General features: G+C 29.2%; 2 protein-coding genes across 15 annotated transcripts in view; both read right to left on the bottom strand.

Annotated features, from left to right (window-relative positions):
• Nca (neurocalcin homolog) overlaps positions 1 to 17,509 on the bottom strand; it is a 238,087-nt gene that overhangs the window by 64,052 nt on the left and 156,526 nt on the right. The gene's annotated exons all lie outside the window — the stretch shown is intronic.
• The window catches only part of LOC100883363 (neuronal calcium sensor 2), a 214,689-nt gene that overhangs the window by 40,819 nt on the left and 156,361 nt on the right, over positions 1 to 17,509 (bottom strand). The window contains exon 1 of one of the 13 annotated variants that reach the window (XM_076534642.1): positions 15,943 to 15,964. The exons of 11 other annotated variants lie outside the window; for them this stretch is intronic. The gene's annotated coding sequence lies outside the window, so the exon portion shown is untranslated. Of the gene's footprint in view, positions 1 to 2,786; positions 2,928 to 15,942; positions 15,965 to 17,509 lie in introns of those variants that run through there. One more of the 13 variants, XM_012288011.2, reaches the window with a different exon arrangement.

A 17,509-nucleotide genomic window follows, 5' to 3' on the forward strand; every position in this document is an offset into this window, starting at 1 on the left:
AGATTTTTAAATTGGAAAATACCAATTTTCAAAATTTTCAAGTTGAAAATTTAGAATTTATGGATTTTTAATTCCGTCACTATTAATTTTCTAGATTTTGAATTTATGAATTTTTAAATTAACAATTTTTAATTATCAAGATATTTAAATTAGAAACTTTAAATTTTTACAATATTTGAATTGAGAATTTCTAATTTTCAAAATTATGAAAGTGTAGATTTTTAATTTTTAGGTTTTTAAATTACAAATTTCAAATTTTCAAAATTTTTAGATTAGTCATTTGTAATTTTCCACATTTTTAAATTAGGAATTTTTAATTTTCAAGATTCTTATATTTTTAATTTTCAAACTTTCTAAATTGAAAATTTCTAATTCTCAAGTTTTGCAAATTGAAAATTTCTAAATTCTAAATTCTAAATTCTAAATTCTAAATTCTAAATTCTAAATTCTAAATTCTAAATTCTAAATTTAGAAATTTACGAATTTCAAAATTTGAGTTTTGAGAATTCGAAAATTTGAAAATTTAAGAATTTAAAAATTTAAGGCTTTGAGAGTTCGAAAATTTGTGAAATTGAGGATTTGGAAATTTGTGAATTTGAGAACTTGTGAATTTGTTAATTTGGAAAATTGAGATTTTGAGAATTTAATAATTTAAATATTTAAGAAATTGAAAATTTGAAAACTCGTGAATTTGAGAATTACATATTTCATAGTTTGTGTATTCAGAAACGACAACATTCATAAATATGTATAAAAGAGAATTTAAAAAACTTCAAAAATATCCAAACGTTTGATAGAAGTATATGTATAAAATATCCTTCGCTTTACATCCGTTCCATTACGCAGCGAGGACGAATCTGTATTTTGGGTTCGCCAAGCTCGCTCTGGTCCCTACCTAGTTACGCTAATGGCTGTATACGATATTAAGTCCATCACATTGGTTAAGATAATTTTGGACTTCATATTTGCTTCAAAAGATACGTCAAAGCCATGTAACATCATGTTTAGCCTTATGACATTAAGTCACACAGAGAAGATACTAAATTATAACCAAACAGCGTTAAGTTAAGATACACTGACGTTAACTCTGTCGTCAGAGCGAGAAAACATACTTCTTATTTTAAATTTCAACAATTTTATTATTTGAATTAAGTTAAAAATACATTTCAAGTTTATCTGCTTATTTTAAAAAGTCATAATGTATTATCCTATTGTTTAAATTTCCACTTTTAAACAGTAAAATGGTACATTGTTTATTTGTATTCAAAAAATTAGGTAGGACCACATAAAATTACGTATTACTGTACCTAAGGGGGAGTAGCGAATGAAGCAGAAAAAGAACGATGGAGTCAGTCATTGAAGATGAGTGCAGTGGTACAAAATGTTTATAACAAAAGTTTATAAATTCATATATTGAATAAAATATATTCTTAATTAAAAGCAATTAATATTTTGCATCATCATACCAACCTAAGACAATATACGGGCATATGTACATATTTGGTTTTATTTCGTTCAAAACTCGCGCCACTATTGCGTCACACAGTTGCCAAATATGGCGTTCAGTAAAAACTACCTTTTACAATCGGCCAAAAATCTTAATTTACTATTTTTTTTTTTCTGAAAAAGTTAACGGTGGAACTTCTTTTAAGAAAAAATTCCTCATATATTTATCTGTAACCTAAAATTTTTACTAAAATGGTTTAAGTATCTTTTTCAAATTATTATTTAAAAACCATTGCATGTTACTGTAATCATTGGAAACTTCACTTAACTTTAATTACAAGTTATTCAAGTTTTACGCGATAAATAAAGCTTGTTTGTTACTAAAAACTCTATTTTTTTTCATAATTAGTTATAGTATAGTTTAGAAAAAGTGAAATGTTATCACAAAATGTAAATCTTCAAGTTGACTTGTACGACATTGTATACTGTCTCACCCATATCGTGTATTTATATTATTTTTACTATTATTAGACATTGAATACTATAATTGATAAGAGGTTATGTTATTCTGGTAAAAAAGATTCTGAAGTCATAAACTTTCGTTACGTACTATTTTTAACGTTTTGTAACAGTACATAATTTAATTATTTATATACAATAATTTTAAACGAAGTTATGCAAAGGCGTAATTATTGTACCTCTAACATTTTTGTATTTACATTTCTTGACTGCGTACCGTGATCTACATTTTTGATTTGAACTCTTTTAAATTCTGCAAACATGTCCCTTAATGCAGTCTATCTCCGGAGTCCAGATTCATTCGTTTCATTGTTGCTAATAAGCTTCATTACTACCGTTTGCGAAATCATGTTCTCCATTTTCTCTGCACTGCGGATACAGTCAGACAATCCCGCATTGCCAAAGTTCCAAACATGCCATATCATCGGAATTCTACTATAAATTCAGTGGGGATGAACAATTTCTACCATTAGAGAACCACAGTATGGCTTTTACTGTTCGAAACATTTCAACAATTAAATACTTCGTTTCTTTTCGCCCACAAATATTTCTATTCGATAAATACTGAGAGGAGTTTTTCCGCGCCAACTTTACCAACATGTCACAAACACAAAAATATTTAAACTAGTTCGACATATTATTTTATAATTTAAATCTATTTATTTTTAGTTAGACTTTAAATCTCGTTTAACATAATTTAATGTGATATACAATTTTATAATTCGAATCTATTTACTCTTTTTGAAAGTTAAAATTTCGTTTAACATAACCTAATTGAAAATTCTACGAATCATACTTATTTACGTTCGCTTAAACCTTACTTTAAATTTCTCTGAACATAACCCAACTTCACACACGTTTTTATTTAAATGTATTTGTTGGGATTTGGAAAACTTTGTGACTTTCCCTTTTGATTTAACAATTTATTAGTTACATGCACTACACGTCACTATTGTTCGCCTTCTAAAATTCTATTCGCCACGTGTCAATTGTTGCGAACCGGCAACCGACTCGCGCGGCGAAAATCAGCGAAGACTGCCGAATTCTTCCGATTAGTTCGGCTTCGTCCTGCCGGAGACGTGCAATTTTGTAGTCTTTATTTTTAACAACTTTTAACACTCTTAAAAACGTCAAGTTGTATTATATATTTGTCGCAGAGGTAAATAATAACTGTAAATATATAAAGAAATAACTGAGAATTTTTAATTTAATGCATTCACGTTCAAAAATTAGAGTGAGACCAATAACTGATTTTCTTTTCTTGTACACTGCACTTGGTATTATTCTTTTGCTTGTAAGAGTGCTAAAGCATGTAAATAACTGAAATAACGTCCCAGACGTATGTAATCGTTCTTTTTACTATTCTTTTTTTCACATTATTTATACCGAATTAAATTTTAAACCTTACATAACCTAATTTAAATCCGCAAATGTAAGTCTCATCTAACGTTCAAAATTTTAATATTTAAAATCTACTTAAGCTTATTTATCATTCCGTATTTTTATTGTAACTTTTTAATAAAAATTCTACATTGATATAACCTTTTTATTTTTAGGAATATAATATATTATTAAAGTTTAAAGCAGCATATTTGATATCCCAGTTTTTCGAAAGTAGTGGTTCAATAATTCCTAACTGATTATATTTGTATGTATACGTTTATGCTGATCAAGTTCTCTGGTATTTGGAAACTGGAGGCGAAGCAACCACTGAAGTTTGGTGGTTTAGAAGCATGATTTTTAACTAACTAAAGCTCCAGCTGCGAACACTCGGCTATGGTATGCTATCCAGAAGTCGCGATGGATTTACCGGGGGGTAGAGAGGTGATTAAAGGTTGGAGAAACTTATCTGTTCATCCGTCCAGCTGTGAAACCAGAGTATGAAGCGGAGTTGGAAGTTTCAGTGGGACAGAATGTCCGGCATATTCTCTCTAAAGACTTGTGTCAGAACATCAGTGTTTTATTCATCGTATTTTCCCTCCTTTTTTTAAATTTAATTTTATGCGCGCTGTCTGCCGGGCGGTAGTGTGTATTACGTTGCGCTTTTTTTCACTTTCCGTAAAAACGCCGAGTGCGTGAAAAAGCGTGAAATAACCTGAGTCTGCAAAATCTGTGTAAATCAAAATAATTCTGCGATTGTTTATAAAAACTAATAACTTGTCATTTTATTATATATGGTTTAAATTGTATTATAAATGGTTTAGATTGTATTATAAACGGTTCGAATGACGCAATTCTTTACCTAAAAGTAAGAGAAAAATATTTAATTGAATTTGTTGAATTTTAGATTAGTTTTTGAGACTATCAGTTTAAAAATTTATTGCGTTCCTTTGCTGTTATGATAATGTTATTTTGTGTCAAGTGACATAAACTTGTGTAAAATTATAAATTTGCAAACTTTATTACTCTATATTTTTAAATTACTAAATATTTCAATTTTCTGACTTCTAAATTCTAATTTAAAAATAATAACCGTCTAATTTACAAAACTCTGAAATTCTACAATTTAAAAATTTGAAATTATTATGTAATTAAATAAATCAATTAAAAAATTATCGCGTTTCTATATTTTGTATATTTAAGATTGATAAATCTACAAGTTCAAATATTTTTAAAGGTTTAAATTTCTAGATTTATAGGATTTGTAAACTTAAAGTTTTCATACTTCTAAATTTCAAAATTTATAAAATGTGCAAACTTAAAATTCCAAAATACATTTTTAAATGACTTCACAAACTTCTATATCATCTTTTATTATAAAGTCAAAAAACTTAAAATTTCTAAATATGAATTTCATAATTGCAAACATTTAAATGCTTAAATTTGTAAATTTAAAATCTTGAAAATATCTCAGTTTATAGATTTAAGCAATTTGAAATGTTTGTACTTCCAAATCTGAAAACATTTGAAAATTTTTTATTTTACAATTTGTACATTTGTGAATGAAAAATATTTAATTAAATAAATTTTTGTGATTTAATTTGCAAATATTGTTGAGAATTTGAAAATGTTGAAAATGAAAATTAAACAATTCTGCGTTTCTAATTTTGAAATTTTTTAAATTTTTTATTTGTACCATTAAATTTTTTCAAATTCATCAATTCTATACTTGAAGATATAATATTATACGTTTCCAAATTTGAATATTTGAAATTGCTACATTTCTTAATTTGAAAATTTGAAATTTTCATATTTCAAGTGTTACATACTTAAACTTTTCAATTTAAAAATAAAAAATGTTTAAACTTGCAAATTTCAAACTCAGAAACTGTTAAATTAAAAAAATAAAGTTTGAAAATTACAAATTTAAGAAGTTCAGTCTTATACTTTTCTGTTTCCAAACTTTTAATTTTTGAATATCAAAAATCTAAATATTGCAAATTTCCAAATTTCTAAATTTCCAACTTACTAAATTATCAGATTATTCACTGTTCAACTTATCACCATTTTTCTATATTACCGAATTTCCAACTTATCAAATTTTTAAATTTCTAAATTTTCACCTTATGTAATTTTTAAATTTTTAAACTTCCAAATGTTCAACTTATTAAAATACCACGTGTTTAATTACAAAATATAAATAACAGCAAAAAATAGTATGAAGTAATAGTTGTTTGTACGCTGCATATAGTAATTGAAATTGCGTATTACCGATAATTTTGTATTAAACTAGCAAATAAAATATTACTGCGCATTTCGCCATAATATTCGAGTCACACGTGAGAGTATGTGATGCCCTCGACGACGCATTCTTGAAGTCGAATATTCTGGAAATCGCGCATCTACATAAACCGTTGCTAGGCGCAATATTTTGTTTATTCTTCGGTCAGTCTCCTCGCGACGCTTGTTCACGTAGGACCTCGCACGCGTCGTCGAACTTTCTCATCTCCGTGTTACGCGATCTTCTTTGTGAATCACCATTATTGTTTTCCTCAACAGTTAATATTTTGTGAACAGTGTTTTATATTAAAGACTAGTTTAACGCATATACAACTTATTGTTAACCTATACGTTTCAGTACAAAATCTTAACAAACGTATTTACAGTTTCAAACAACTAACTGCATTTTCTACAATTTCTGCTTTTCTTCTCGAACTTTCAAATACCTAAGTTCTTAGAACTCCCAAGCAAGTCTTTTTCCCCGAATTTTCAAAAATCCACAAATTCTTTTCGGTCGATTATTCGCCGACCATAAAATCTCAATTTTCTCCAGCTGGTATCTGAAAGCAGTCGGAAGTTCAATCGAACAAATCCATTTACGAGTAACGGCGCTCGTTTCCTACCATCATCGCGACTTCAGTGTCCATTTCATACTTCGCTTATTGATTTTATACTCCACCGGTATTGTTCGGCTGTGACTTGTTATCAGTTTCGTCGTCAATTTCTCTATGTGCGTTCAGTGTTTTCGTTTCAATATCAAAAGTCACTCGTGCACCGATAAAATTAACGGTGTCCACGTTTCAAGCAGATATCTACATGTATATTGATTGCAATGGCCGCGCGTCTGCGTACGATGGCAAATGCAGATCGCGTCTCGTCATTTCCTTCTTCACTCGATCTGTCCTTACCATATTGGATGACCTTCTTGACCCTTTGTACTCTAAGACCTAACCTGATTGACTTTCAGTGCCTTCACGCTCGCTATGCGGATAGCACTGTCAATAATCTTGCAAATAGAACAGAATTACAATAGATATTGTGATTCCTCTTACGTCCACGGCTGACGATATTCTGGACTCTGAATGAATTGATCTGCTTATTATTCAAGATATCCGTTATTCTGAAAGTGCTACAAGTATGTTTGTTTTTTAATCGGGATAACTTTGTAATAATTGGGAACATTTGCATTTTATGGTGAAGGACACTGAAACTCCACAATTTTGTATTTACATCAATTTTGCAATTTTGTGGTAAATTGAGTTCATAATAAAATGGTTATTGAATTTAGTAATTAAGTAGAATGTTAAAAATGAATAGCATTTACAATGGTGCAATATTTAGACCTAGTATTTGGTACTCGTGTTTTCGAATGTTGGAATAACTATGTATTTATAGACTTGAAATTTGAATACTTAAATATTCAAGGATTTGAATGTTTGGCAGTTTGAAATACCAGTATTTGAAATTGGAATAGTTGAATACTTGGCAGTCTGAAATATCAGTATTTGAAATTAGAATATTTGAGTATTTAGTAGCTTGAAATACCAGTATTCAAAATTAGAATATTTGAATACTCAGCAGTTAAAAATATCAATATTTGAAATTCAAATATTTGAATATTTAGCAACTTGGAATACCAGTACTTGAAATTTAAATATTTGAGTATTTAGTAACTTGAAATACCAGTACTTGAAATTCGAATGTTTGAGTACTTGACACTTTAAGATACTAGTACTTAAATTTGGTATATATTAGTATTTGGTAGTTTGAAATACCAATACTTGAAATTCGAATATTTGAGTATTTAGTAGTTTGAAATAGAATACTTGAAATTCAAATATTTGGGTATTTAATTATTAAAAAATTTAAGTATTTAGCAACTTTAAGTAGCAATATTTGAAACTCAAACACTTGCGTATTGGACCATTTTCAAATTCAAAATTTCAAATTTCCAATAACTAAAAATTCGAATATACGAGTATTTCTAAATTAAAGTATTCACTCCCTCAAAATTCGAATATATGAATATTTCATAATTAATGTACTCAAACACCTGTATTTAAAAATGTGACTACCTACAAATTTGAAACTTGATTATTTGAATACCAAACAATTTGAAAATAATTTATAAGCGTATAAAACGATATCTGCAAATTATTCCAGTCAGTTAGCAAGACATACATCTACAACACGTTGACTGACGTGAGGAAATATTACATACATTGATTGACTACTTTCAATATCATATTATTTACATTTTACGTTATTTCTGTTCCACATCATTTTCCACTGTACAGCATTTTGTTTAAAAATTGATATGTTTCACTTTACGGTGAAATACTGAATAATTCTTAAAATCTAACTCATAAACCACGAGACAACTTAGAAACCAGAGGAGTTTCAAATTTCGATGAATATTGAATGTTAAAAAATGCCATTTTGTAAAATTTCCTATACACGTAACGGTCGGACCCTCATAGTTTTCGAGATATTCTCAAAGAACTGTCAGAACTGTCTCACTGAATTTTATTCATATCCGCGTGTCTGCGATACATCTCGTATTTACACCGTTTATTTTTTCAACGCGCACTCAGAAAGATGGAGATCGGTTAGGTTATATTCTTTCGCGGCCATCTTGCGACGGAGATGTAACTCGAACCGAACAGTTTCAAAACATCTCCGAACCTAAGAACGAAAGGAGATTGCGCGTAAGAAAAAGTTATTCATAACATCAAACTTGACAAAATATTTCAAGATCATTAAAATCGACGAAACAAGCTGACAAAAATTCGATTCTTTCATGTACCGATTCCACTAAGAACAGACATGATGTCCGTAGTCTTTTGGGTGTAGAGGTTAACGTGTATCGCTGTTGCAGATGGTACGAAGTTTCTACACAGTCTAACCTTTAGAACAGCGACCCATGACCAAACTAACCGAAGCCCTAAATTTGTCAAAAGAGATTCTCTTGGTTCGATTGCCGTGTGAGTCTACAAGGGAACAGCGTAGAAATCGGTATGCAATGCTGAGCTGCACTTTATTGTGCATGAAAGCGTGTATTGCAATTCCCGTTTCCCGATGGTCCATTTATATGCAGATAACAAACCTGAACGGTAATCGATAAGCCGCTGTGTGCAGCACAGTGAAAAGTTTCCGCAGTTTAACAGAAACTTTCGTTACGCGTTATCGGCGATTGAATTTAATCACCTCGTTAGCGATCATCGAGTCCTTTATCTGCCAACGGGAATGCACATATTTTTCAACGACTACGCGCATTTCAAACAGTGATATTCTTACTGAGGACCATTAAATCGACGTTGTTGCACGGATATATGTAAAGTTATGTAACGGAACGGGGAGTGTGAGTGAGTGACCGGCACGAGTGCACGATGAAGGGCTACGGGCTTTAGTGTACGGAGGGCGTTGAGTAGTGCTGTGGGGGAGGGAGAATTTTTTCTAATCTTAAGGTTTCACATTTTGTGGTACAGAAATGAAAAATTTTGAAATTTAGAGACTTAGAATATTTAAAGATTTTAATTTTTCAAATTTAGTAATTTAGAATTTTAGACATTTAAAAATTTAGATTTTTATACATTTGGAATTTCAGAATTTTAGTAAATTTAATAGTTTAGTAATTTATTAATTTAGTAATTTAGAAATACAGAATTTTAGACATTTAAAAATTCAGATTTTTAGTCATTTGGAATTACAGTAAATTTAGTAATTTACTAATTTAGTAATTTAGAAATTTAGGCATTTACAATTTTAGCAATTTTGAAACAGCTATTTAGCATTTTAGTAATTTGATGTTTTAGAATTTTAGTAATTTAGAAATTCAGCTTTTAAGTAATTTACAAATTTAGAATTTACTAATTCAGAAATTCCGGAATTAGGGAATGTAGGAATTTATTAGAAAGTTTGGAAAACTTGGCATTTAACGATGACAACAGAAAACCTAGAAAACTACAAACCTATAAATCTATAAACCTACAAAACTACAATCTATAAATTTACAAATTTGCATATTTAAAAATTTTGAAACATGAAAATTTAGAAATTTAGGAACTTATGAATGTAGATATCTAGAAATCTACAAATTCAGAAGTTTAATCATTTTCAAATATAGAAATTTAAAAATTAAAAAATTAAATAATTCTGAAATCTATAATTTAAAAATCTGAAGACCAAAAAATCTAAAATCTTGTAAACTCATTTTGTACACACTTGTAAACTTAAAAAACTAGAAATATATCCAAATTTGAAATTTCCAATCATTCAAATCCACATAATTAACAAACACATCACATCAATTTCATGTCTTCAAATTTTCCACATCCTCAAATTTTCAAACTTTTCATCGTACTTTGAATATTCTTCAAAGTACTTTCTCTTCATTTTTCGATACTATCACTTAACTCTAAAACTATTAAAACGGTCCAATGACCGGGTCACTAGCTCATTACTATAAATTATACAATTTGATAAAGCGATTTTCTTGAATTCCGCATTAATTCTTATTGAATTAAAGTTTTTTTATATTTTGCCATTTTTCAGTTTCAATATTAATTTCAAATTTTTTGTAAATTTATACGCTTGTAGATTCAGTGTTAACCTAGCAGCTGTTCCACCACTGTAGAAATTTCTACGGACGCTGTTTGGCACATTAACCATCTGTGTCCTCGTATTCTTCATCGTGCCACATGATTTCAAATTTCGTTTTTAATAAATTAGTATCACCATCGTAACTCTTTATCGGGCCTTGAGGTACAACTAAAATTTATATTCGAACGAAAGCAGTAGTTTGATCGGAAATTTTGTAAGCATTCTCTGCACACAAATCACCCGTCAAAATCACGAACGCAGAATAGTCACTAGTTCAAATATCATTAACAATTCCTCGCACGGTCAACCAACGGATTTCCATCATCAAACTCAGCATTTTATACACGATAAACGCATTCTGGATTGTCGACGATCCTGTACACTGATTGTTATCGTCCTCAGCTCCACCATTTTGATGTTTGATAAACTATTGCTTCATTTGTGACATACAATATTAATCTTACATTTATGTAGAAGTTGCTATTGATAAGTTCAAAGTTATAAAATTAAACAAAAATAATTCAGAATTCAGTATTTACTTATAATTTTAAAGGTTAACTTTCGATATAAGATGTATCGTTCTAATCTGAACATCGTGGTTTACATCGTGTGGTTCCGTCACTGACCGAAGTTTGCCGAACGTAGGAAGGAAAAGTGAGCGACGAAACATCCGAACGATAAAATATTCGCAGGATAATCTTAATCCAAGAATAAAACTTTTATATTTTTAATGTTTTAGTTATGAAACTTTTATTAATATATTTCTGACACTTTCCTGATTAAAACGAGACCAAACATAACGTAATTCGGAACACGTTTATTTGTAATTTCAAGCGTTTCCCGCACATTGAGGTTTGCTGTAATAATATTCACGGTAAACGGACGCCTAGTGACACGTCGGGTAACTTCGTTTTTCTTCGGTGTTATTCGGACAATCACGTGATGCGACTGACAGTCAAAATCATTTCTATCAGCTGAAGTGTCTAAATGCGATTGAGATGAGTGATTGAGGTTATAATAAAGTTTTAAAATGAGCGGACCTCTCGGATCTGAACTTCCGTTTATTTCGTGTACTTCCGACATTGACCGAATATGTTTGAACGAAGAAAAGGAGCCGAATGTTAACAAACATTAAAGTATCGATGAGACACTCCTAATGTAAGAATGAAATTTCTTTATTTTTAACTATCTGTTACAGAAACTTTTGCCGACATAATTTTGACATTTTCCTGAATAAAATGACACCAAACACGACGTAATTCGGAACATATTTAATTGTAGTTTCAAGCGTTTCCCTTACAACAAAGTTTTATTGTACATAGTAACATTTGCGGTAAACGAATGAGTGACACGTCGGGCAACTTCGTATCCCTTTGGTGTTTTTCGGATAATCACATGATATGACAGTTAAAGTCGTAATGGCTGAAGTTGATTTTGTTAATTTTTGGAAGCTTTTACCATAATTTTGTGTTTTCTCTGGAAAAATTTCCAAAAAGACAATTTGGAAACTTGAAATTTTGCGGCAAACTTCAAATTCGGCAATTAGGAAATTTGAAAATTTTAGAATATAGAAGAGAAATTTCACGGTTTCTAAACTGAAACGCTAGAAAATATCTAAATGCATCATCCTAAAATTTAAAAGTGTGGAAATCAGAGAATCTACAGTTTTCTAGCAAATTGGCGTCACGACTTTTGAAACTCCGATTTCGTTCAAACTTCGTACAACCATGAAGTACATTAAAAGTAACAACTATGGAAAACCACAGGGTGCAACTCTCGAAAATAGGGCAGAAATATACGTTCAAAGTTTATCAGAAATGCACCGCATCCTAAGTGAAAAGTGAACTCATTAAACCGAAAATCGTGAGTTCAAAACTAGCGAAATACCAAGTTTTTTTGTATAATTCTAAATAAATTTTTAAAATGAATTTGCTAAATATATTTTCTAAATGAATTCTCTAAATAAATTTTCCAAATAAATTTTCTCAAATTAATCAAAACACATAAATTTTCAAATTGCAACAAAAAATTAAATGAACGCAATTCTTGTGTTATTTGAAGCTTCCTATAAAAAAAGGGAGATAAATTTTCTTTTATTTCGTTACCTTAAAAGAATTAAAAATAAAACGAAAAATTACTTTCATTTAATTTAATTTTTATTTTCGAGATCACGCTACTTCTAAACAGTTAAACACAAATTACGGGAAACTTTAAACGTAAATTACTCTCTTATTTTGAGAAGTTGCATGTTACGGTTGTGCAAGATTATTACTTTTAGCGTACTTTATAACTGTACAAAGTTTGAATGAAATTGGTGTTTCAGAAGTTATGTCCTCTTGCGAGACATGTTACACGACATTTTCTATAGCAACTTGTTGAAACTAGATGTATGTCACTATGGTTTTATGACTCTGTAAAGTGTTCGTTGGACCATAATCGTTTATATCAGACTTTGCAGTTTTATCGCAGCTTTGGCGGAAGTATGAACATGCTTGTTGAAATGAGTTATATTACTGTGTACCAAAATATGTACCTATACAAATATTGTTTTTTAAAAAATAATGATTATATAGCAGTGCCTCTAGGGAATTTTGTATAAATTTGATAAATAATTTTATTTTGTATAAATTTTAAGGAATTTTTGGAACGTTGTGTTGCAAGTAGATGTTAACTAGTTGCAGGTAAAAATATTATAAATACCCTTAAGATTTTTTTTTAAATAAAGACTGATTATTTACAGTAGTAAATAATTACAGTAGTAGTAAGTTACTTACTGTTTATTACAGTAGAAATTATATTTATTAAAAATATATTTGTGTTATATTCATATTTGATTTACATTATTTTTATATCATATTTGCATTATATTTTTAGCGTAATACATTTGTATTATATAATATTACACTTGCATTATATGTTATTATATTTGTATTATATTCATGTTATATTTTGCATTATATTTGTACTATTTTTATATTATGTTATATTATACTATATTATATTATATAAAATTTTATATAGTACACAAATATAATTGTTTGTATTCTTTGGAGGTAATATACAATAAGACATTTACATGTATGGTGTTCGTATATGCAGCGGTCATACGTCTGACGTTCATATATGTAACGGTCATTTATATGGTGCGCTTACAGTCATTTTCACATAGCAATTGTACCTAGTACAAAGCACTTGACTTTAAAAGGTTGGCAGCAATAAAAATGATAAATGATTATATCCTGAATTTGGTGTTGGAAAGAGTACTTGTAAAAAAAAAACGAAAAATTCATAACAAATGTATTATTAACATAAAAAGATGACCATCGACTTTATAAATAAATAAATATTAATACAAGTATAATGCAAGACGAATCTAATATTTAAGAATAACAGAAAGAAAATAGCATGAATTAAAAAAGAATCAAATACTTAAAAGTGAAAACAAAAATAAAGAAAGTGATCAAATGTCCTGAAAAATTTCTAAAATTAAGATAGCATCAGTACTCAATATTTAAACGAGAAGAACCTTTCAAAAATTAAAAAAGAAAACGTTGAAATCATTTCGAAATACTTAAAGAAGATATAAAATTAATAAATAAGCCATATTAAGTTAGAATGTGTCAAATTAATAACAAAATAAAATCGAAATGCAATAATGAAGTATTTCAGAATAACATAAAATAATATTGCAAAATTCTTTCAAAACAGAATAAATTATGTTTGAATTATTCGTATAGAAACAAATAGTTCAACTGTGTAAATAATAGTCATTTTGCACTTTCGTTATACCTTTTAAATAAAGTGTAAAACCTTGTGTTAATATAACATCTCTTTCTCATTTTTGCGTATGGAATATTTTGATAAAGTTTTGCCAAAAACTTGGACACTGTGCATACGTTCTTGTTCAAAGCTGTTATCCTTTATTTAGTTTAACCCTTAATAGTCACATTTCGCCGAAATAATATACCCGGCACACTGGGACGTTTAAGAACCCGGACACTAAAAGTGTTTCCCACAAAAAAGCTACTCATTATTTTAACTTGAAAAAAATTATAAATAAACTTTGAAAGTTGTTTTATCATATTTCACAGCTGATTTCAGTACATTTAAACACTGAATATGAACAAAAATTCAGAAATGTGTAAAAACTGAAAAGATGACTTTTACAAAAAAATTCTAAATTTTTTTCGGTTTTAATATAAACAGCTAAAATTGTAGCTTTGACATTCTTGGGATACAACAATACGAGGAAAAAAAATAGTAAAAATACCAGAGTTTCATAAAAGATATTTATTGAGATTTTCAGTATAATATAGTAGCTAAAATTGAAGCTAAATTAGCTGAGGTCGTTTCATACTCCAGTGTCATCGTTAAAGGTTAATAGCATTTTTTTTTTGTTAAGTGTATGTACTTAAAAATAGTAACCGATTAGTCTGAGCAAGTTTCTATTGAACTGCCTGTATACATGTCGTAAAAGTGTTAAAGTGAAGTATTGACCGGTTGTAGAATCGACTCGCTTCAGCCAATTAATAAGAGTCATTGAAGTCAGTGTAATTTACCGTTGCATCGCATGCACATGGCCACATTATTCCTCAAATGTGTTAAAAATAAACTCGTTAGTTTGCCATCGGAACACCGTGGCGTCGATAAAGGAAGATCGATAGAATGACGGAGAAATAGAACGCTTGTATCGAAGTTTATTTATCACGTGCGAAACGGAAAGTAACAGGTTCCGAAGAAAAAATGTAAATAAATACAGAAATAAAGTGTTGCGATCAATTTTCTTTATATATAAAATACAGTTGATAAATTGTTAAATTGATATACTGTTAATTTCATAAATTGTTAAATTGATAAACTGTTAATTTCACAAATTGCTAATTTGATAAATTCTAAATTCGACAAATTCCTAACTTGATAAATTGTTAAATTGATAAACTGTTAATTCCACAAATTGCTAATTTGATAAATTCTAAATTTGACAAATTCCTAACTTGATAAATTGTTAAGTTGATAAACTGTTAATTTCGCAAATTGTCAATTTGAGAAATTCTTAATTTAATAAACTGTTAATTTGACAAATTGTTAATTTAATAAATTATTACATTGATAAATTCATTTGGTTTAATTACCAAATTTGAAGTTAGGTAACTGATGGTGCTTATTAAAAAAAAATAATAATAATTTAACAATTTGAACTTGCAATGAATTATGTTGTCTTCAAATAACTTTGTATAATGTAACATGATATATTAATATTGTGCAAATAGAATTTGAAACCATATTTTAATCATTTGTACTTGATTTAATTATTTATATTTGCTATTTGTATTTGATATTATTATATGCACTATCATTCATTTATTACACTATTTATTATACAATTATTATACTATTATACTACTATTAGATTTTTCCATTATATTATTATGACAATATTTCATTAATTTTAATATTAAATTATAATACTATTTTACTGCCTATTTACTACTATTACACTAATATTTTACTGTCCAACTATTTACAACTATTGCACTAGTATTTTAATATTATTACCCCAATTAAGCTATAAAATAGTTATAGCACTATAAAAAAGAAAAGTAGCACTAAAACAGCAGAATAGCGAAATGACAATAAAATTGAAAAAATAAAAAAGAACGCTAAAACGTTAAAATAGTAAAACACAAAATAGATAAGAGCTCATTGAGTACTCACATCTAAATTGAATAGTCAGAGTACTTGCACGTATTCGAACATTCAGATCTCAGTGGAGCAAGTCCTCGAGTTTAGGTCCTCGTAAATCCGAACAATAGTAACAGCCCCGGCTGTAGATACATATTTCAGAACGAGATTACAATCGCGATAAAATCATACAACGCTCAGCACGGCACTCCTGAAAATTATACATGAACGACCTATTATTTGGTCTAACTGAAACTTGTCGAAGCAGTTAATCGTCAGGGAAGTTAAAATTCTTCGGCTCGAAGCCCATTACAATTCCCCTACGCCCCTCTTGCAAACCCGACAACCCCACGGGCAACTTATGCCTCATGCATTTAAGTAGCAAAACTTCTGGAAACTTTCCGTCGGGAAAGCAATTTGCATAATTAATGCGTTATTTAAGGAAATCCGTGAGACCATGCGGGGAACATAAATAAGTAATTTATGCAGTTCGGAACACGAATGCGTTTTATCGAACTGAGACTGCACGGACGTTTTTTGAATAAAACGAAAATTGCGGAATATCAAGATTCACGGAAATACGGTAAAGTCTTAATATAAGCGAAAAAATTATTCGATAGGGAGATTTCTCGAAACGCTACGAAATTTATTCACCGATAAATGAAACGTGACCTAGATTCGGGAATATTATTAAGGTAATGTCAATGCAAGAAATTTTGTATTTTTGGACTTTTTGTTATGGAACTATTACCAAGATATTTGTGACATTTTCCTGAATAAAATGATACCAAACACGACGTAGTTCGGATATTAACTTGTTATTTCAAGCTTTTCGCATATATAGTGTAGTTTGGATACAGGCGAATATTTCGGGTGTTAACTTATATTTACATCGTGCAGTTTCGATAATGAACGAAGTTTGCCGAACGTACGAAATATCAGCGAGCGACGGGTGGTAGTATATTTATCTTAACGTAAAACATTTACATATTGAAATTACCATATTTCTTAAAATAATTATTTTAAATTGCTTGAATACTAAAGAATTGATACAAGTACTGTTCTAATTGCATAAGCTTCAAATATTACTCAAGTTAAACTATTTATTGTTAAAAGATAATAGAATGCTTTCTTGAATAAAGCGATGTGCATATACCCTCACTGCGCATGCGCGTAGCGCACACAGCGCATGCGCAAGACACACATCTTCCTTATATCTTTTAACAAAGTCTGCTACTTCTCTTTGTTACTAATAACCATATTATTTCTGTATAAACTTTACCTTTCTCTTTACGATAAAGTACAAGTTGTTTCTTATCAAAACTTACTCTTTCCTTTTCATTGCATGCGAAATTGTTTACGCTTCGAAGTACGACTTTATACCAACGTAGAACTATATTCCAGACATTTGCATACAAAACAAACCTATCTCAAAGTTCAGATGGCTTCAAAGTATTGCTAGTTTGTAGAAAGCGTATCTACATCTGGATATTAATGAGGCATGAAAATTAACATCTTATTTAAAATGATCTGTTCAACTAAATATAATAAAAAATTGTATTTTTAATTAACTGTTTCTGTCAAATAAGTAATATTTAAA

This window comes from Megachile rotundata, chromosome 8 (genome assembly GCF_050947335.1).
Source record: "Megachile rotundata isolate GNS110a chromosome 8, iyMegRotu1, whole genome shotgun sequence".
NCBI lineage: Eukaryota > Metazoa > Arthropoda > Insecta > Hymenoptera > Megachilidae > Megachile > Megachile rotundata.